The sequence below is a fragment of the Lathamus discolor genome, chromosome 4, assembly GCF_037157495.1.
Source record: "Lathamus discolor isolate bLatDis1 chromosome 4, bLatDis1.hap1, whole genome shotgun sequence".
Lineage (NCBI taxonomy): Eukaryota > Metazoa > Chordata > Aves > Psittaciformes > Psittacidae > Lathamus > Lathamus discolor.
The window spans coordinates 20,340,290-20,361,342 of NC_088887.1; the positions used below are offsets into that span (position 1 = coordinate 20,340,290).

General features: G+C 42.7%; 1 protein-coding gene across 8 annotated transcripts in view; it reads right to left on the reverse strand.

The window, feature by feature from the left end:
* LOC136013124 (zona pellucida-like domain-containing protein 1) overlaps nucleotides 1-21,053 on the reverse strand; it is a 103,206-nt gene that overhangs the window by 43,743 nt on the left and 38,410 nt on the right. The window contains exon 1 of one of the 8 annotated variants that reach the window (XM_065676492.1): nucleotides 14,785-14,829. The exons of the other annotated variants lie outside the window; for them this stretch is intronic. The gene's annotated coding sequence lies outside the window, so the exon portion shown is untranslated. Of the gene's footprint in view, nucleotides 1-14,784; nucleotides 14,830-21,053 lie in introns of those variants that run through there. 8 annotated transcript variants of the gene reach the window in all.

The following is a 21,053-nucleotide window of genomic DNA, read 5'->3' on the forward strand; positions in this document are numbered from 1 at the left end:
ATTGAATGTCTCCTATGCCTTATGGAACACTAATCGGCATTCCTGCATAGGACATCTCCTATGCCTTACAGAATGCCATAAAATAAAATAATCACAGAGAATACCTTTACAATGATGGTGATGGCCCTTGTCTGCTCCCACAGTGATCCAAGTGAGTCAAGGGGTCCCTCTGGGGGAATTTTTCCTGGCGGCCCCAGGGAGCCCTGTCCTCAGCGGGTCCTGTAGCTGAGCAGAGAGTGTCCTAACTGGGGTGCCAAATTGATTCAGAGAAATCTCCGGGAACTTACCAACAAAGTTTAAGTTGACAAGCAGGTATTCTTCATTGTGGCGCCAGAAGACATGGGGGAATGCTCCTCCTAGAGTGTCTTGTCCAAGCATCAACCAGACTGTGATTATATTGTCCTTAAACATACATCACATCTGGAAGTCGAAACTCCATCAAATCTTAACATACTTAGCACTACTTCAGAGTCTTCTGTTCAGTTTGGACTAGGTGAGAAGTGGCAGATTTGAGTCACCAGGACTCCTTTCTATCAAATATAAATCTTCTCCAGATGTCTACCACCCAGGCACCGACCAAGCACAGACTGTTGGATTTTATGAGACAGAAAGCCACAGAAGTAGAACTGCTCAATCAGATCTGAGGGTAATCATAGAATCATAGAATGGTTAGGGTTGGAAGGGACCTCAAGATCATCTAGTTCCAACCCCCCTGCCATGGACAGGGACACCTCTCACTAAACCATCCTACACAAGGCTTCATCCAACCTGGCCTTGAACACTGCCAGGGATGGAGCACTCACAACCTCCCTGGGCAACCGATTCCAGTGTCTCACCACCCTAACAGGAAAGAATTTCCTCCTTATATCCAATCTAAACTTCCCCTGTTTAAGTTTTAACCCATTACCCCTTGTCCTGTCACTACAGTCCCTGACAAAGAGTCCCTCCCCAGCATCCCTATAGGCCCCCTTCAGGTACTGGAAGGCTGCTATGAGGTCTCCATGCAGCCTTCTCTTCTCCAGGCTGAAAAGCCCCAACTTCCTCAGCCTGTCTTCATACAGGAGGTGCTCCAGTCCCCTGATCCTCCTCGTGGCCCTCCTCTGGACTTGTTCCAGCAGTTCCATGTCCTTTTTATGTTGAAGACACCAGAACTGCACACAATACTCCAGGTGAGGTCTCACAAGAGCAGAGTAGAGGGGCAGGATCACCTCCTTCGACCTGCTGGTCACACTCCTTTTGATGCATCAGACTTCCTACAGCATGACACAGTGTTATAGTAAAGCAGTGCTCTGGAACATTGCATTCAGGATTGGTAATCAAATAAACTGTCATTCAAAACTTATTGCAGTTCTGCGCATAGTTACCCATTATCTGTAACAAAGCCTGAACTTATTAAATTACTTCATATTTGAAGAATTGTGCTGCAGTTTATTATATAGCAATATGAAGTTAATTTTCTAATAATACTGAACACTGAACATTACTAGATTAACGACAGAACATTACCCTTGAAGCTTTTCTCTCAGTTTTGTGTTACGGCAGAACATTCAGTTATATACTTCTCCCTGACACCTGCTGCCGCAGATTTGAAGAACCAAGGCAAATCACTCCTATCACCTCACTAACAGTGGCAGAAGCACAGAGAAGGAAATATGTTAATTTTGGTAACAAACCAAAAAAATACATTGGTGTCATATTCTTTCCATCTGCAGAGAACAAAAAGCCAGTTGGTTCCCACCATGCATCTAGAAGATGAGACAGGCAGAAGAGTCTTATAACAAAAGGGCATTTACAAAAAAAGAAACAGATGAAAATTGACACACATGTAATAACAGTACCTGGGTAATGGACAGGAAGGAAAACATGGTCCAGACAAGACCCCAGAATTCCCTTTTGAAGTGTTTTAAAGACAATGCATAAGCATGGGGGTAGGTGACACAACAGTCTATGTCTTTAGTCCTCCCTTTCCAGTCTTGTATGAGCAGAAGCCCCAGAGGTAAGAGCTTAGTTACCCCCATTTGCCCATGGGGTACTCTTCTCACTTGTCAGTCTGTCACAACTACTTTGCTGCTTGGAAAAATTGAGCACAGAAGCACACAGAGCTTGGTCAGTAGTGCAGAAACACTGCAGAAGCAGCTTTACAGATGGTGTTATTTCCTTTACCTCCTACGGTCACACCAAAATGCAACAAGTCATGACATCAGCTCTCTGGTCCCCTCAATACACTGCAGCAAATGGGAAAAAAGTAGAAGAGGAGTGAAAAAGTCCAATCAGATCCACTTTCAACCAGATCCACGGGAAGTCAGCAATGTGATCTCAAGCCCTGACAAACTCTACTCCTCTCTGGAAACTGTCCATAGCTTTATGATGATGAAACAGCTCAGTAACAGGCCAGTAACTAAGGTATAACACAAGACCACTACTGCTACAACCAATAATAGTGATAAGGGAAATAACAAGGGAAGAGAATACAACCGCTCACAACCTGCCGACCGATACCCAGCCCTACCCGAGCAGCGATCTAGCCCTTCTGAGTAACTCCTCCCAGTTTATACACTGGTCATGACATGCTGTGTTATGGAATACCCCTTTGGCTAGTTTGGGTCAGGTGTCCTGTGTCTGCTTCCTCCTGGCTTCCCCTCCTCCCTGGCAGAGCATGAGACTCAAAAAGTCCTTTGTCAGAGTAAACATTACTTAGCAACAACTAAAAACATTGGTGTTATCAGCATTGTTCCCATGCTGAAAGTCAAAAACACAGCACTGCACCAGCTACTAAGAAGGAGAAAAACAACTGCTACTGCTGAACCCAGGACAAAGGGGCAAGAGGAGCTGCCAAAACTTACAATGGCTAGAATCACAGCACCACCATATTAAACTAGTTTTATATTAAGCTAATTTCATTCCTGTACCATGATAAAATTGAAATAATACTAAATAAGACCCAAACTTGAAGGCAATTTGACTTTTCAAAGCATTTTTTCTAGGATCTTATAAAATGGGCTCTGACAAGCATGTTTAAAAGTTTTTGAGGCACCACTCCACTTCTCTGAAGTCTTCTCTTTCTCAGGGGGATTAAGAGGTTACCCTCACAAGCATAGCACTACAATAATGGCAGCTGCTCACATTCAAATGCTTGTCTTGCTCTACCCTGACAAGACACCTCTTCAGGGCTTCTCACAAGCTTTGGGTCCCTCAGTATATGCTCACTACTTAGCTTCTGCTCCTGACTTTTGAAGAAGGATAAGAATTCAGTTCATGTCTGCACAACTGCCACCCAGTAATACTCAAGAGTTCTTCCCTTCTGAGCAGCCAAATAACAATGACAGTTCAGGGAAGAAAGCAGCATGGCACTACCTTGATGGACTTGGAACTGAAAGAGATTCAGAGAAGATTCCCACCATGAGGCCTTGAAAGAATGCAGGAGATGAGAACCAGCGCTGACTTTTGCCCACCCCCTCCATACCTCTGCAGTTTTGTGGGGTTTTTTCTTCTCCACCTCAATTACCTTCAACCTACTACAAGTTACCATAGTGGCAAAATGTAGTTCCTATTTTTTTTTTTTTTTTGTTTTAGTTGTTGTGAGGGACATTTTGGTTGTTGTTGGGGGATTTTTTAGCTCTCAATTACAGGAAAAGTTCAGCTCCTTCAAACACAATTGAAATGAGCTTTTCACCATAAAACTGTAGATAGAAAGACAGAAGTTTCAGTTCTTCACTCCTTCGAGGGTTCATGACCCCCCTGTTGGAACCTAAAATACCTCTTCCTCACTTCAAGCTACAGAGTGATACCTCAGTACTTCAGGAAATGGATGTCCTGTTTCTAAAAATGACCAAAGAAACCTCACAGAATAGCCAAATTCCAGCAGTATTCCTGAGATCTTCAGTAGCACAAGACCACACTTTAACAATAAATACCTTTCTGCACTTCTGGGACTGTTAAAGAAAAGGGAAATAGTCAAGATGGCTTTTCAATTCACTGATCTTGTTACCAGAAGAGTCACTGATGCTATAATTATGGGGACCAAAAGAGTATCAAGTTGATCAAGAGCGAAGGTCTCAAAATCATATGCATACAGTGACTATAAAGGCTGAAGTCTGTCCATAGGAATGATCAAGGAACAAAGACATTCCTCACTTCTATCCAGAGAACACAACTAAACCACTTGTCATCAGACCCTCTATTTCACCTTGTTCACCATTGCTATCTGGCCTTACACTTTTTCATTACTGTCTCTGTTATAACAGTACTTGCTACGTTACATTGTTGTTGATCCAGCAGCTAAAAGCTAAACATATTAGGCACAATTTCAGTGATGCCTACAAATTATTGTACCCAAAGCACACAATGTAGTTTCTTCTAAGTTCTGATGTCTACCCCAAAGCCCCTTGTTTAAACCTCATCAGGATCCCTACACAAGGCCTCAGTATGCAAATAATACCACTTCTGCACAGTACTCACAGCTCCTGTTGAAGCACTTAAAGTTGCATAGGTTTTTTTATTTAAACAGAAAAATACCTGTAAGAAGGATTACATCTGCTTAGAATTTTAAAACCATTAGGCTGGCAGTAGTACTGTAGTGGAGCATTAAGAAGAGATAAACTTGTGTGAATGGCGTTCCACACCAACAGCGAGAAATTATTGCTCAAACCAGAAGTGTTTAAGCTAACATTTTCCAGTATTTACCCTTGAGTTTATCACAGACAGGTCTCAAGCTGGGGACAACTGCAAACTGCCAGAGGCTGAAACAACTAAGTCCTGAGCTTCTCATAACTGATTATGTCATTCCTTAAACAATGAAACTGCATGAATTTTGCATGTTTCCTCAAGCTCTTTACTTTATTCCAAGACTAACAGTTCCATTTCAAACCATGCTATGCTGAATTCTCTTTTTATCACCCATACAAAATGGCTGCTAGAAGATTAGATAGGCAAAGTGTAGGAAAGAAGAAACAGACAAAAGTAATACAAAAATTACTATCTATGAAGATACTAAATAAATTTATAAGAGTGTATATTAGAACAAAACACAAAGAATATGTTCTAAGCTAAATTGAATCCCTTGCACCTATTTTAGGTGTCTGTGGAATGTTCCCATAAAGTCAGCAGGACACTAAGTATGTATTTAAACCTTTTAATTAAGTGAGAGAATTTATCACAGTCATTGATCTAAGGCTGTGCTTAAAAATGAGTGGCTCTGTGCACCGACTATCATAAAGCTTGTTATAAACAGACGGATCGTAACTTTGTTCTAAACAGCACAAAACTAGAGAGCAAAACTGATGGTGCCTGACCCACAGTGGTTTGCATTTGACCCCTATTCTTCACCTCTTCTCTTAAATAATCCTGATTTTAATTATCTACAAATTTGTACGTAGTCAAGGCTAGCGCTTAATTTATCTATGGAAATTCAAATCATCCCATGGTAAAATAAAGTTTCTAGAAAGGACAGGTTTGTCAGCCCTTAATCTGATTATTATTCATATTAAGTACATTTCAAAATGCATTAATAGTAAAATGCTTCCTTTCATTTCCAGGGAATCAGAGACAAGAGACTGTTCACAGATAAGTTAGCAGTTTGGGAGCAGACTGCAGACAGATCAGGAGGCCCTGCAGAATCCCACTGAGGCACATGTGGTACATCCCAAATACTCTTCCTAAAAGAAAACAACCTAAGCAAGCAAAAAAACCCCCATGAACCTTGATGATTTGCTCCCAGCCCCAAGAAGGTGACAGTACTTGGAAGTGCTCATACAAAAAAAGATCAGTCTTCTCTTAATGTTGGATGATAGAGTTAACTGTGTCATATTGCATTTGAGATTGTCACATGCTAAGCTACTCAAGGGCTCAGCATTAAGAATTTGGAGCAGAGACAGTGGGTAAACCAGGGCAGGTTTACTCTGTCAACAATCAAATTTTCAAATCCCCCTAAAGGATGCTCTAGCAAAGAGGACAGAAAGCATTTAGAATCTGAAGGCATGAAAAGGTACTCAAGTACCTAGAGTGACAGTGATGCAAGAAGCTCAAGTCTAGACAGTTAGAAAAATGGAACTAGCTTTCAAAGAACTTTGGATGTTCAAGAAAAGGAAAAAAATAATAGGTCTGGAAGGGACCACCAGCTGATCATTTAGTGCACCCCTTTCCAAGATCTGCAAAGCGAGCAGTAGTTGATCACATCCTGACAGAAATGAGAAAGTCTCCTCTTACTAAAGAGTCCTGTCAGTGGGGTGCCCACACCCCCTGCCTTGGGGAACTTCCTCCAGCACTTCACTCTCCTCTGGCATGAAAGTGTTCTCCCACACTTGACCTACACACCCTATTCAATTGCTTCTTGCCCAGCCACCACAAAGAGAGCAGGTTATTCCCTTCCTCTTCTCAGAGCCCTCTCAAGAGCCGGTCTTCGCCCCACTCCAGTTTTCCCTAACCTGCAGGTCTCGCTCTGTCCGTCTGCTCTAACATCACAGAGCGGGTAGCAGCACTGTTGCCCCTGACTGGCGACAGCGCGGCAGAGCCACCACCTGCCTAGGCACTGCCCGGCTCCCCGCCGCCCGCCGTCGAGCTCTCAGCCCACACTAAACGCCACCCGGAGTGGGGGGAAGAGGAGCAGCAAGAGAGCTGCTGTTCCAGCTGCTTCTTTTCGAAGCCCCTCGGACCCAGCCTAACCCCGCTGCCCCGCCGCCGGTGCTGGGCATGTCTGGCACCCCACCTCGAGTGGGCTTCGGCGGCTACAGGGAGCAACCACCCTCACCCCCCACCCCGCTGCTAGGCGGCGCCTCTTTCCTTATTGGGCAGCTCCCCCTGCCGGGCTTCCTTCCCGCTGCTGCACTGTAAGCTTTGACGTCGGCTGGCGACAGCCCCGATTCTCCCTTTCTCACAGCCCGGAGGGGCCGGCCGCCAAACGCCCTTCGGAAACCCGCTGTACGGGCCTTCTGACATCCATCGACTCGCTGCAAGATCTAATTTTCTCAATGGATTCTGCTCAATGGGCTTGTGGGGTAGGAAGCGCAGCAAATCGCCTGAGTCCTAGAGCAAAGAAAGAATGACAGAAGCAGTCTCAGGCAGGGCATCTGAGGAAATCCAGCAAACAGCAGCTGGCAGCTGTGTGGGAAAGTCTGGCAAGCAGGGGTGGATTGCACTAGTATGAAGGTGTACTTGCAAACAGAAGGAAAAGTCCCACAGGATTTAAAAATGAGGAAAGATGGAGATGGTGCTGAAATAAAAAAATCGAGGCAGCCCACAGAAACAGTCAAACAGGAGGATCATAGATTCCTGGTGTCACTCTTGATAAGTGTTTAGTCTATTCTTGAAGACCTCCAAGTGGAGAGTGCGCAATTGCTCAAAGAGCGCAGAGAATTTGTCTTCCCATCCTTTCCATCTTAATCATCGCAGAGTCATAACATCTTACCTAAATCTCTGCTGTAGCAATTCAGGTCCATCAGGTCTCATCTTGCACACCACAGAGACAGAGAAACAGAGCATTTCCCCCCTCTATAACAGCCTCTTGCAAATTTAAACACATGGCCTGACTGCAGAGGAATGCTGTTTTCTGAGCCAAACACCACCAGATACTCCATCCTGTCACAGGCTGTGTTTGCCAAATACCTGAGCTTTCCTGGGTGCTCTCTGCTGAGCTTTCCCCAGGAGATCTCATCTTTCCTGGAGTGCTCCATACAGAACGGCTCACAGCAATCTAGCAGCACCAGACAGAGCAATGCTGAGCAGACATACTGTTTCACACATCTGATGGACTGTAATCCCTTCCACTATACACTCTAACATACTTGCCTATTTCTAATGATACGGCACTATTGACTTGCATGCTGCTTGTGACACATTACCATCCCCTACATCCTCTTTTGTAGGAGAGACGGGAGTTATTCCCATCCCTGATTTACACCCAGCAAGCTACTCCACCCTGCTTCTTTGCAATTCATTGTCCCTGCTTAAATGAGTTACCTCATACTTGCTCTGCTGAGTTGCACTTCTTTCCTTCTGTCCTATGCTGTTTCTATTACACACATGATTTTCCTGATTTCTCAAGCTACTATTAATTTCCAGCCTACCTCCTGTTCTTCTGAGCTCAGGAAATTTAACATCCAGCAGTAGCAGATTTAATAACTATCTTCTCTACCTTCTTAGCAGTATAGGCTCCAGAACACACCTGCCAGAATTTTTCCCAGTTTAGTAGCATACTACTGACAAATAGTACAAATTCTGCTTCCATCCATCTCTGCACCTATTGTGGTGTTGTCTTCATCTAAAACATTTCTCTGGCTCACAGAGTTCATTCTCTCTTGATTCAGATGGCCCATATGATCTCGAGGTCTTTCTCCATCCTGTATAATCTCTATAGTTGTCCAGTACATAGATGTCTTTCAGGGAGAAGTGATACAAGAGAGCTATCCTGAGGTCTTCTGGAAATAGTGACTATTCAGGGAAGTCCCATTTTCTTAAAAACTTTAGTAGCAACTGCACCAATGCTCCCTTTCTTTGCACTTTTCTTTCTTTTCACTGTCAACCTCTCCTAGACATCCACACTTCACTAGAAATTGTCAGTAGTTTTTTCTAGTCATCAGTGCCTGAACTGATGCACATAACAGTACTATGCAAACAAAATACCACACAAACCAGGATTCTTGCATTGTATGTTAGACTACAATGGATAGGGATACTACAACTACAGGGATATCATTCATGTGATACATGAACTATGGTACACCTTGCATCACCTGCACCTTTCCAAGATGCCTTATTAGCTTGTTTTCTCAATCCAAGCTAGCACGGCAAATAGTTTCTAGACGATAAATAGCTTGATCCAAGCTAATGCAGCACATGAACAACACAGGCACACAGCTGACAACATGGGCAGAACACAAGAGTTCTCCATGAGCCCTAGGGATATGAAAACTAGCTGAACTTCTGACAGCAGTCAAGGAATGTATTTCAAGACCATTGACTAAAATGAAGGGAAGTAAGATGGGAATACTATTTCAGAAATGTTTCCAAAACAGTTTCTTGAAATTTGGTCACTTAGAACTCAATGCAAATTATCCACTTCTCCCTCCTCCCCAGCTTTTTAAGAGAGACAAAGGGCTGAACTCAAAGAGTTAAAATCTTACTGTTTTTGTGATTAAGCAACAGTTTCAGTGTGATTCCACTTTCACAGTTTAGGATTACCCAGTGCTTGGGACCATCCCTGGATGTGAAACACAGCCAAGCATCCTCTACAGAAGCATCTTCATGATCAGACCAGCTTTCAAGAGAAGTGCCCAACTGCCAGCTAATGTACAGTGCTAAGCAGGACCTGCCTTGTCTTTTCTGCTGACCTGTTTCCTTAAGTACAAAGTTTTGTAATCTTTTATCAGAAGCAAGATTCAAATACAGATATTTCTTGTGCTAATTGCTGTCTTTATTGAAGATAGTCATTGTCTCAAATTCATAAGTATTTTAAGCAAAACCAATAAAAACCAGCCATGCAAAACTTCAGACAACACCTTGTAATACCCTTTAACCAATACATACTCTTCTGAGACAGGGTCCTTTATCCCAGTCTCTACTCAAGTGAAACCTAGATGTTTAAGCTCTACATTTCTCATATTGTAGCTGAAGTTTTGGACTGTGAACCCCTCCTTTTACTCCTATACCCCAGTGCTGTGTCAGCCTTAAGTATCAAACCAACTTGAGTCAGGAAATTGATAATACAATGGCATTTCTGAGATTTGCCATTTTTCATTTGGTTAAAAGTACTTGACTATTTTGACTTGACAGTACTGCAAATATTAGGAAAAAGGTTATTTTTGTTATTTAAAGCAAACAAATGGAGGGAAAAAACACATAACTTCCCCTCCTCCAACTCCCCCCCAAGCTGACCATCTGGTGCTCTAGAGATCAAAAGTGGAGTTAGTAAGAATAAAACAAACCACTCATCCTGCTGACCCTTATGTTAAAAACAAACTCAATTCTGAGCTTATTTTCAAGCCAGCAAGTACTACAGCCATGACAGAGGTTCATGCAGGTTCATTGATCTGTGTATTACTGCTTGATATGCCTAATAAACCACATTGTCTAGAACACTCTTTTTTGTTTAACTTTTGCAGCAACTGTAAGAAATCACTAGCAGAAATATGACTGCAGAGATTAAATTGGTTTACTGGCATGGTTTCCAAAAAGAGTGCAGGTATACTGTTTAATTACATATCTTCCAGAGGTTATGTACTAACACCTGCATGTGTATTAAAAATAATAAAAATGCTGCTGAAGAGGAGTTGTTTAACATGGGGAATAGCCTTTTCCCGTCTTTTGATGGATAACAGAACACAAGATCCATTGCTGTGGGGGCTTTTCCTAACAGTAAAATATACCAACAAAAAAAAATTAGCAGTTGTTATATACATTAAATGGTCTCTTCAACCTGTTATAATGATTACATTCACCCTCAGTAATCATAACAGACACCCAAAAGCTAGATCCTGACACATAAGCTAACCGTGCAAAACAGACTCATAACTAGCTTCTCCAGCTAGCTGGGAAAAGCTATTCTTTCCCAAGACTAAACTGAGTACTATCTGGAAGTGATGAAAATTCAGAGCTGATGCCTGCTTCCCTCCTTATAACACATGTGGAAGGGTGGTGATCAGGACAAGGTACACCAAGAGCCCTATAGCTCTTGCAATCTGTTCTTTAGCCCCAGCAGAAACAAACCCACCTACTCAACAGTCAATGGATCACTCATGACGTTACTTCGACTCCTTTCCTGTCTGACTGCTTCTGAGCTCATGTCTCAAAGAGAGCAAGTGGTAACTATGAGGTTAGAGCTCCTCTGGGAGTAGATTTCCTCCAACCTGTATCAGTAAGCCAACAGGCTCCACAGAAAGCATGCCTCAGGCTGAGAACAAGAGCATTCATTGCAACCATGGGTAAGAAACCCCTTATGGGAAACGTCATCCTAAACTGACTTCCTGCACCAATATTTACACAGGAGGGCAATAACAGAGCACAGGACATCACCTTATAATACATTATTAGTATGCACTCTGTGTATGAGGCTTTCTTTTCCTCCTTTTTACAATTCACTTTCTTCCAAAGTGTTATTTTTTGCCATGCCTGAATGCAGAGCATTGAACTCCAACATGGAACCTTGACACACGGTTTGAATATCTAAACTGCTGCCTCCCGCCTTTCAGCCTTGCAAAAGGATTCAGTGGAAAATACCGGAAGTTTTCCAGCTAAGGCTGAGCTGGGGATACTGCTTCGCAGGTGGACCAGGCTCTGCCTTCGGTGCTGTTCTGCTGCCATCTGCAGGGCCTGGCTCAGCTGCAGTTCTCGATTTCACTCATTCCTCCTGAAGCCCAGCAGAGCCAGCCCCGGGTAAAGGTTAGCTTGGACCTGAGGCATGTGCCGAAATAGGCTGACCACGTGCTTCTGACCCACCGTGGCAACAGGGATGCTTCTGACCCGACACACAAAGGCAGTTTGTTTTTAAAAAACACCATCACACAACAAAAATCTGGGTCTTCGCCAAGCGTTTGGATTTACATTGCACTGAGTGGAACACAGACTTTCTGTAAGTTCTTTATCCTAGAGCCACAGTGAAAGCAAGTTGTGGGGCAAAGAGCAATTGCCAGCTTGGATGGCACGGAACCAACCTGTGGGACTCACTGCCTCTAAAAATTAAAGAAGACTATGTTACCTAGGAAAGGTTGAATAATTTTATTTACATTAATAATGTTTTCAGCTCCACAAGCTACGATAAAAGTTAGAATAAGATAATAAATTTCATGCTCCACTGCACAGGCAGATCACCCTTGCAGACAAGGAAGTGTTTCTCACACATAGCTCTCCACAGTTTATAGAGATGTACAACATTTTTAAGTGTTCAGTTTGCTTCTTTGCCTTTCCCTGAAACATCGTCTAATATAGAAATCAGAATGCCAGATGAGAACAAAAGTGATCTGAGCTAACAGAGGAAAAAGCAGATGTAAGTATTTTTTCAGTTAAAGGACTTCGAAAGCTACTAGTTTCTTGCTATAAAATAAGATGGATATTGAGGCATTAGCCTATGAAGAACAACAGATCAGCTAGAAAACACTGCTCAGAAAAGGGTCTACTTTCATCTTGCATCCTACTTCCCTATCCTTTCCCTTGCACTGGTCCTTTTCCTAGCCCCAGACTGATAGACACTATCATACACACACATCAGTAAAACCAACTCCATTCTGCCTCTCCTGAGCATCCACCCATACACAAGATGAAGTGAGAGCCCAGTCTTTTCACCAGGAAAAGCAGCTCCATTAAGAAACCCAGGCAGGGAGGCAGTTTTCCCCATTTACCAGTTGCTATCACTTTTCAGTCTGCCATTTGACTATGTCTTTGTTCTGAACTCTTTCCACATAGGAAGACTACCTGCTTCTTTCCAGGCAGCATCCTAAACTTTCAAGGAATCTGCTGGGGACTATTTTTGTGGCTAAAATACAGTTTAGTAGTTTCACCCAAGACAGCTTTTGCCAGCCATTTCAGGGGTGTCCTTGACATCACCATTTCCCAGACTCTTTGCAAACAAAAAATAACTTTCTGCAGATGCTAACATTAGAATAGTTTCTACCGTACTGTGCAGGCAAAACCCAAAAAAGTTCTTTTCTTCAGTACAACTTTAAAGAGCAGAGATGAGAGTGACTCTGTCTCAAGAGAAAGCAGCTGTTGAAGTCTTCGCTGTGCACTTCAACAGCAAGAAAGAACAAAAGAACAACAGGTACGCTTTTTCATCTTCTCTGGAACTTCAGAGCATTCTCACATCACCTTTTTCCAAGCAAGCACAGAAAGCATCCACGATCATGTTAGACAAGGACAGAAAAAAAAAAAAAAGATTAAAGAAAAATAAGTAAATAAAAAAGGGCGTTTGTTGTAAGAGGGGAAAAAAGTCAACTGACCTGGGAAAAAAAGCCTTCAGAGATATATACATAAGAGGCAATTTTTAGAAGCAGCAAGTGTTATGGAGTGTACATTATACACTTCTGAAAATCCAAGTCTACCTGAACTAATCCTTGCAACGCTCTTGCAGGCATATGGTGTTGTGCACAATCACATAGGAGAAACCACTGCAAGCAGAAATTGAGGAGCTTCACTCCTGCTTAAGGCTGTCATCAAGGCAGACACTAGCAGAGACAGAAAGGGAGTTAAACTCTGCTTTATTTCCGAGGTTTCCCTCTTACAAGGTATGAAAGGCTCTCCCTAGCTGCTGAGGTACTGAAATGACGCAGGGCTCTGACTGGAGAAAGGGAGAACATGAGTTGCAGCAGGTTTTATTCCCAACAACCTCAGACTTTACTGGGCCAGCTGCAGGCATGATTCAGATGTTCACGCAGTAGCTGCTTAGCTGCAGTATATTAGTATATAATCAGTGCCCGTTTCAGCTTTCTTCAGTATGCCAGGCTGTCATTCGCGGTGTTCAGCACCACAGACAGTTGAGTCATTGCTGAAGCAGGGCCAGATACCTCAAACGGAAATAACTTCTGAGTCAGGGGCACAATGGATGGCCATGGAAGGCACGCTCTGCACCCAGTGCAATTTTACAGTTTGCTCATATTTGAGTCAGCACCACAGATCAGAAGTACAGAATTATGAAAGCTTATTAAAAAGAAGGTTCTGCACTTAGTGAGCGCTAGTAATAACTTCAATGACATCAAGGTATATAAGAACCTCAGGGTTGCAGGCAAGCAGAGATGCAAACTCATCTGTGAAAGGATGCTACAGAAATGAGAAGCAATATCCCACACACACACCCTCCAGAAAAAGCAAGACAAAAATGCCGCTTGCTCCAGTCTATCTGCTAGATGCTTATACTGCTTAGGATTAAATTGAAAGGTAGCAGATAAATGCATAGGCTGATTATTAGCACTATTACTGCTAGTCATGTAAGTTTGTACTTCAGTAAATGGACTCTCTTCAGGGTACACAGGCTCTCTTGGGCTAGGGTTCACTTTCATACCTTAAATGCTCAGGAGGAGCAGCTTTGTTTTCACCATTCTCTTGTGGAGGGCAGTAGATCCTGCTACAAACCCAGTGAGGTTGGCTGCAGATTTTGAAACTACACCCTCTGACACCCAACCTGGGCACCTACTGCTAAGAAGCTAGCTCAGATTATAGGAGAACATCTCAAGTATACAGGGGGCCAAAGACCCTACAACAGAGCTTTGCAAAATTAGGGAAGTAAACAATAAGCTAAAGCTACTGTGATCAAATATTTATGCTGCCCTTATGTGAAAGATATTAGATATATAATTAGATTTATTAGAGCTATTAGTTCTCTGAAAGCTTCTACTGGATATTTAATGGAAGTACCAATGCTTTGACAGTGAGATCCAATTGTGGCACTATTTTTAAAAGTTTGCAGATGCCTTATGGTGGCAGTTCTTCAAGTGCAATACAGATGTCCACAGTGCTGTTCGATCTCACCTGAGCATGTGCTTGATAGCAAGGAGCCTAGTTATCCCAGCTCTCTGGTGATCATTTTCTTTTCTTTCAGATTTGCAGGTCTTAATTAACAAGGAGCTTCAAGGATCTCAGCACATGAGCCCAGCAAGTCCTGACTCTCAGCATCCGACATTAATAGGCCACTAGAGGCCACACTGAGCTCACTTTGTACCTTTCCACCAGCTGAGAGTCCCAAAACCCTTCCCAATAGAGGCAGGAGTTCCCAAAACCCTTCCCAATAGAGGCAGGAGTTACTGATTAGTATAAGATACAAAAGAGAGGCAATTCTGGCTATTACAAGAAATCACTGACACTCACCTGGGTCAGGTGGCTGAGAGTTCAGATAAGCAAAGAGGAAAACCTTTGCGTGCCCTCATTGCTATCATCCCACCACAGGTTCTAACATATTCTGTAATCCTGATGTCACTCTAATTACCCCAGCTCAGCAAACCCTACATGTATCCTGTCCCCTCCCAGCCACCCACTGCACATAGCAAAGATTCTGGGAGAGCTCTAACCTGAATTCTACAGATAATATTCTCTTTCCAGAAAGGAGTCCTTCTCCAGTAAAGCAGAAGGAAACAAGTAAGTCCTAAACGCTTGCTTCAGATTTCAAAAGGTTCTCAATAGGACCAAGATTATTGCTCAGCATCTGCCCTTGCTTTTTTGAGTGTAGGCTTAAGCCCAGTATATTGCTTAGGTATTCAGAGGGGTGTCAGCACTGGACTATAGTCAATCCCATACAACCTGCTATCAAGTTAATAAAGGAGGAATTAGTCTTGTTAGGTGCAGAGAAACTAATTTTCATCCCGTAGCCCCACCACACTAGCCATAGCCAGGGACTTTATCAGCCACTGCAAAGGTAGTGAGAACAAGACCAAAGACAGCAGTGTCAGGGCAGAGCTGGAGCTCTGCAGGATTGGACCTGCAGAAGAAGAGAGCACAACTGCTAACCCAAAAGGCCAGTGGGCACGGGGGTGGGGAAAATCCTGAGGGCCGAACTGCTGGTTAGTTATGGAAGTATCTTTTGGTAGCATGAAGATGCACAGCTTGAACAAAGTCACAACAATGCGACTTAGGCAAAGTGGAACAGGAATACATCACCATGTGTTTGTCTTGTCATTTTACTCCTCCCCAGTCATCCACTATCCACCACTTCAGTAAGACTAGCTGCTTTTGTCCAAATCTAGATGTCTTCACCTTGCTGTTTTGAATAGGACCCAAAGCAAAACAACAAAGTGGATAAGGTCCATGCTGGTTCATCTTCCAGGGACACACAGTTCTCTGTGCTTGGCCCAGAGAGCAAATAGAAGCCACATGAAGGACCACCAGTCTAGGCCTCCTATACAAGATATAAAGTTCTTTAGATCTTCTTGTTAGACCAGTCTTCTCTTACAGACCAGTCAGTCTCACCTCTGTGCCTGGCAAAATCTTGGAGCAGATTCTCCTGGAAGGCATGCTAAGGCACATGAAAAACAACAAGGTGGTTGATGACAGCCAGCATGGCTTCACTAAGGGAAAATCCTGCCTGAACAATTTGGTGGCCTTCTGAGATGGGGCTACGGAACTGATGGACAAGGGTAGAGCACTTGATGTCATCTACCTGGACTTGTGCAAAGTATTCAACACTGTCCCACACAACATCCTTGTCTCTGAATTGGAGAGACATCAATTTGGTAGGTGGACCACTCAGTGGATAAAGAACTGGCTGGATGGCCACACACAAAGAGTTGTGGTCAATGGCTCAGTGTCTGGCTGGAGACCAGTAACAAGTGGTGTCCCTGAGGGATCAGTGTTGGGACTGGTTTTGTTTAACATCTTTGTCAGTGACATGGACAGTGGGATTCAGTGCACCCTCAGCGAGTTTGTTGATGACACCAAGCTGTGTGGTTCGATTGATACGCTGGAGGGAAGGGATGCCATCCGGAGGGACTTCGACACGCTTGTGAGGTGGGCTGATGCCAACCTTATGAAGTTTAACCATGCAAAGCGCAAGGTCCTACGCCTGGGTTGGAGCAATCCCAGGCACAGTTACAGACTGGGCAAAGAAGAGATTCAGAGCGGCCCCGCGGAGGACTTGGGAGTGCTGGTCGATGAGAAAATGAACATGAGCCGGCAGTGTGCGCTCACAGCCCAGAAAGGCAACCGTATCCTGGGCTGCATCAAAAGGAGCTTGAGCAGGTCAAAGGAAGTGATCCTGCCCCTCTGCTCTTGTGAGACCTCACCTGGAGTATTGTGTGCAGTTCTGGTGTCCTCAACATAAAAAGGACATGGAACTGCTGGAACAAGTCCAGAGGAGGGCCACGAGGAGGATCAGGGGACTGGAGCACCTCCCGTATGAAGACAGGCTGAGGAAGTTGGGGCTGTTCAGCCTGGAGAAAAGAAGGCTGCGTGGAGACCTCATAGCAGCCTTCCAGTACCTGAAGGGGGCCTATAGGGATGCTGGGGAGGGACTCTTTGTCAGGGACTGTAGTGACAGGACAAGGGGTAATGGGTTAAAACTTAAACAGGGGAAGTTTAGATTGGATATAAGGAGGAAATTCTTTCCTGTTAGGGTGGTGAGGCACTGGAATGGGCTGCCCAGGAAGTTTGAGAATGCTCCATCCCTGGCAGTGTTCAAGGCCAGGCTGGATAAAGCCCTGGGTGGTATGGTTTACCGTGAGATGTCCCTGTCCATGGCAGGGGGGTTGGAACTAGATATTTAGACAATAGATAACTGAACTTAGGGTTGGCAACATCTTACATTGCATAGTTGCATTTTGGTCTCACCATTTAATACAAACTGTTGAACATACATTGTAAAGTTAATTAAGAACCAAGTACAGAGTTTGTAGTTATTTTCTGTAACAGACCAATTAAAGACCATCTTGGGCAATTTAAAACAACTGTGTACAGAATTCTATGCTTTGGTTTGATTAATAATAAAATTTGTTTTCACAGAATATCTTCAGCAGTCAGCCCTTACCTTAAATTAAAAAAATACCCAAGAGTATTCCACAATATTAAGTTAAAATCTTGTTTTTATTACCAGGGTAAGATACACTATATTGAAGCTATTGCTATAGATTATGGGTATTTTCTCATTAAAAATTTTGGAAGGGTTGAATTGATTATACATTACAGGGAACTCAACCGCCCCAAGGAAAATTTAGATGCAAAATTTCCAGATTTCTTTTTGGGAGGCAGAAAGAGTTCTATGTCTCATGTCTTCATCTAATACAATTGCCCACTCCACCTCGTAAGTTTAAAAAGCCCATTACAGCCTTGACATGCCTTACAATAAATATTTTTAGGCAAAGGAACATAAGGCAACAAACTCAAATTCAGTTTCAAACAACACACTGCCACAGAGCAATTGTGTTGGGAACACTGCCGAAAGTCATGGTGACTTTTTCTGAAAGAGTACCTGCCATGAGAAGAGACTCTCAACTACCATGGCAAGAATACAAAAGTTAAAAAATATATTATCTGGTGGGAATGAGATAGAAACACTACTAATGGCTGGGGAAAGAACAGGAAGGATGTCTTAAACAGACAATCTTGTGTGCCTCTACCAGCAAACCAGGTTTGTTTCATTTTGTATTAAACTCTCCCTCTAATTACTTTCCAACACTAAACCCTAAGTCAGTCCATAGCCAGGATCTGCAAAACACTTGTTACCCTTTGTGGTATTACCTGTTTTCACTTTTTCACAAGCCTTACCACTACGCCATAGTTTCCATGCCCTTTCCCTCAGGTAGGTACATATTTTACATTTTACAGAGCAGCCCTGCAAGCTTTTCCTTCAGCCTGTAGTCCTACAGACCAAACCCACATGGTGAAGCCAGAATTGTGTCTGTTGTAAGGCAGCAAGAAGGACTACAAGACAGCACCTGGCCCAAGTCACAACATCTGCTTTCTTTTCTGGTCTGGACCCACACAATGAACAGCCACAATGACTCTGCCAGTCTTTACCTTCCATGTGAACGAAAACCTAGAGCCTGTCTAATTGGTTGCTTAAGGTCATACAGTTCCCTCAATGCTCCTTTACTTCTCACATTCAAGAGCTGACATAATATCCTAGTCTTCTTCCCAGACAATACCATAGTGCCCTCTGAGTCAAGTGTGAACCTTAGGATCATATTGATCCCCGTATGTATCGGACTGGGGCTGTTATATTCTCCTCACACTTAACTACCCAGTATATTCCTCCCTGTCTATCCTAGAACTGATTGGTACAACCCAGGGAAGTAGGGTTATTCAGCCTGGATTCAACAGCTGTAAAGGTATTTTTAAAAAGCACTTGGATCTTGAAGTTCTAACACGCCAATTACTGCAGCAATGCAGTCTTGACAGTCTACATTTCTTCGGGTTCTACTTTTTTGTAGCAGAAGCAACTTCACTTTTGTACCATTACCAGGGTACTGGCCTCTTTAAAAGTTTAGGAAAGAGTGGTTTAGTTAGCAGCAGAATTTTACATCATTCCCAGGTCAGTCAGTACTCCCACTTCTCAACCTCAAAATAAGTTTGAAACTTCCCTATATGAGTTCTGTCACCAAAAATACTTCAAACCACTCACTCTCAAGCTCTTAATCTTTAATAAACTAGGTAAGAAACCAAGAGGTATATTATCTAAGAGGGCCTTCTCTTCTTCCTCCCCATGGGAAAAAAAAAACCCAAACATATATATATATATACATATTTAACATGTTTTCTTCTTTACCTCAAAATAGATTTAGGTCTGAGCTTGACTACAATAAACACTTTAGTATCTTCAGTTTCAGCACATACATAGTGCTTCCTATTTTCAGCATCTCTTATACTGCATTTGATACCCCAGTCCTTCCTGCAAGGCATCAGATTCATAGACAATATACTGGAGAGTATAAAGTACGGCTTTCTAGCATGTCTAGTGGTAACTAGTTGTTACTTATTGTAACTGACTCCACCAAAAAAATAGTGAAAGGGAGAAATAATAATTTAGAAAAAATTTAACAGCTCCTCTGTATGTTTGTACAAGTGTGAAATTGTTTACATGCTCTGCCTTAATATTTAAGAATGCTGTATCATCTCCTTCACAATCTGAAACACGTTTAGGAGAAATGCTATCTTTTTTTACTGTTTCATGTTTCTTGCCAAGTTTTCCATTTTATCTGGATATACAGAACTTCAAAGTGGAACTTCCCCAAATAGATTCTGTTCTTGGCAGGTTGTTTCAGATGCAGGTTAATAAGCTATTAGTATAATTGATTAAAGCTACACTACCTAGGCTTTATTTACTTCAGCTTCAGGGGCATTTCTGCAAAATTCTCTAAAACTGGTCTGTGTAAGAGGATCCCACTTCAGCTAGCACTAAATACTATCTCTATCCAGGTTCTCATTCTTCCAGAATACCAGTAATATTGCTGTTAATATATCCTTATTTCCTATAGCCTAGTTTATTAAACTAGTCAGTTAAAGTCAGAGGTATGCACCATTTTCTTCTACATAGCCAGTGGTCACTGAGCCTCCTTCAAGATCTTAAACAGGATGCTGCTCCTTTGCAGAGTATCCATGAAATACAGCTCACATTCCTCTTTGTTCTCACTCTTTTCCTTGTGAGGATACCTCCTGGCCACTGCAAGATGTCTCTTTTTCCAGCTATTTCCAAAATGAGCTTAACCTCTCCTCTTTCTTGCAGACCACACTCTTCCACCCTAGGAAGAACTGCTGCCATAGTTTCTTTCCCCTTCCTGCAAACCCTGTCCTCTAACATTGCACTCCCTCCTTACAAGCATGTCCCCACAGCAGGAAAATATTCCCACCACAGCTTGCCACACAGGTGGCAATTTCCTCCTTTCATTTAGATTCAAAAGCAAAACACAGCTATCTTCTTCTCTTATTCTTCTTATCATATTCTTCTTATCATATTCTTCTTATCATATTCTTCTTATATTCTTATCTTCTTATTCTTATCATATTCTTATTCTTATATTCTTCTATGTTAGAAGAAACAGTTTGATCATTTGAAAAATAAGAGCAGTGGTAAGAAAATAAAAGAAAAAAGGAATGACAATTAAGACTCTTTATGTCTTCTACAAAATGGAGAGAGTATCCCAGGACATCCAGGCAAGTTGTTTAGTCTGAAAAGAAGGCTCAGGGGAAATCGTACCACTTTCTACAACTACTTGAAAGGAGGTTGTAACAAGGTGAGTGTGATGTCTTCTCCCAAGTGACAGGACAAGAAGAAATGGCCTTGAGTTGTGCCAAAGGAGGCTTAGACTGGATATTAGGAAAGATTTCTTCATAAAACAGCTGAGTTTAGTGATATATGTGAAAGTTTTTTGGGATACCAATCAAGAACAAAATTTTTCAGAAATACGTAGTACAAGGCAAGCTAAATAAAGCGGCCACGTGATGCCAGCATTGTCTGAGAAATGGGAGAAGACTCCAGTCTTAATCAAAGTGTGTGAATTAGTTTCTGTTTCATTCTGATTAGGCTGCTTGGCTTTTTTTTTTTTTTTTCCTTTAGCATGCACACATCCACCTTCCCACTTCTCATTTAGCTGCAACCCTTTATCCAGCTTTCTTACAGCCTTCTTAGTCCACCAATAAATAGCATGAGGCTC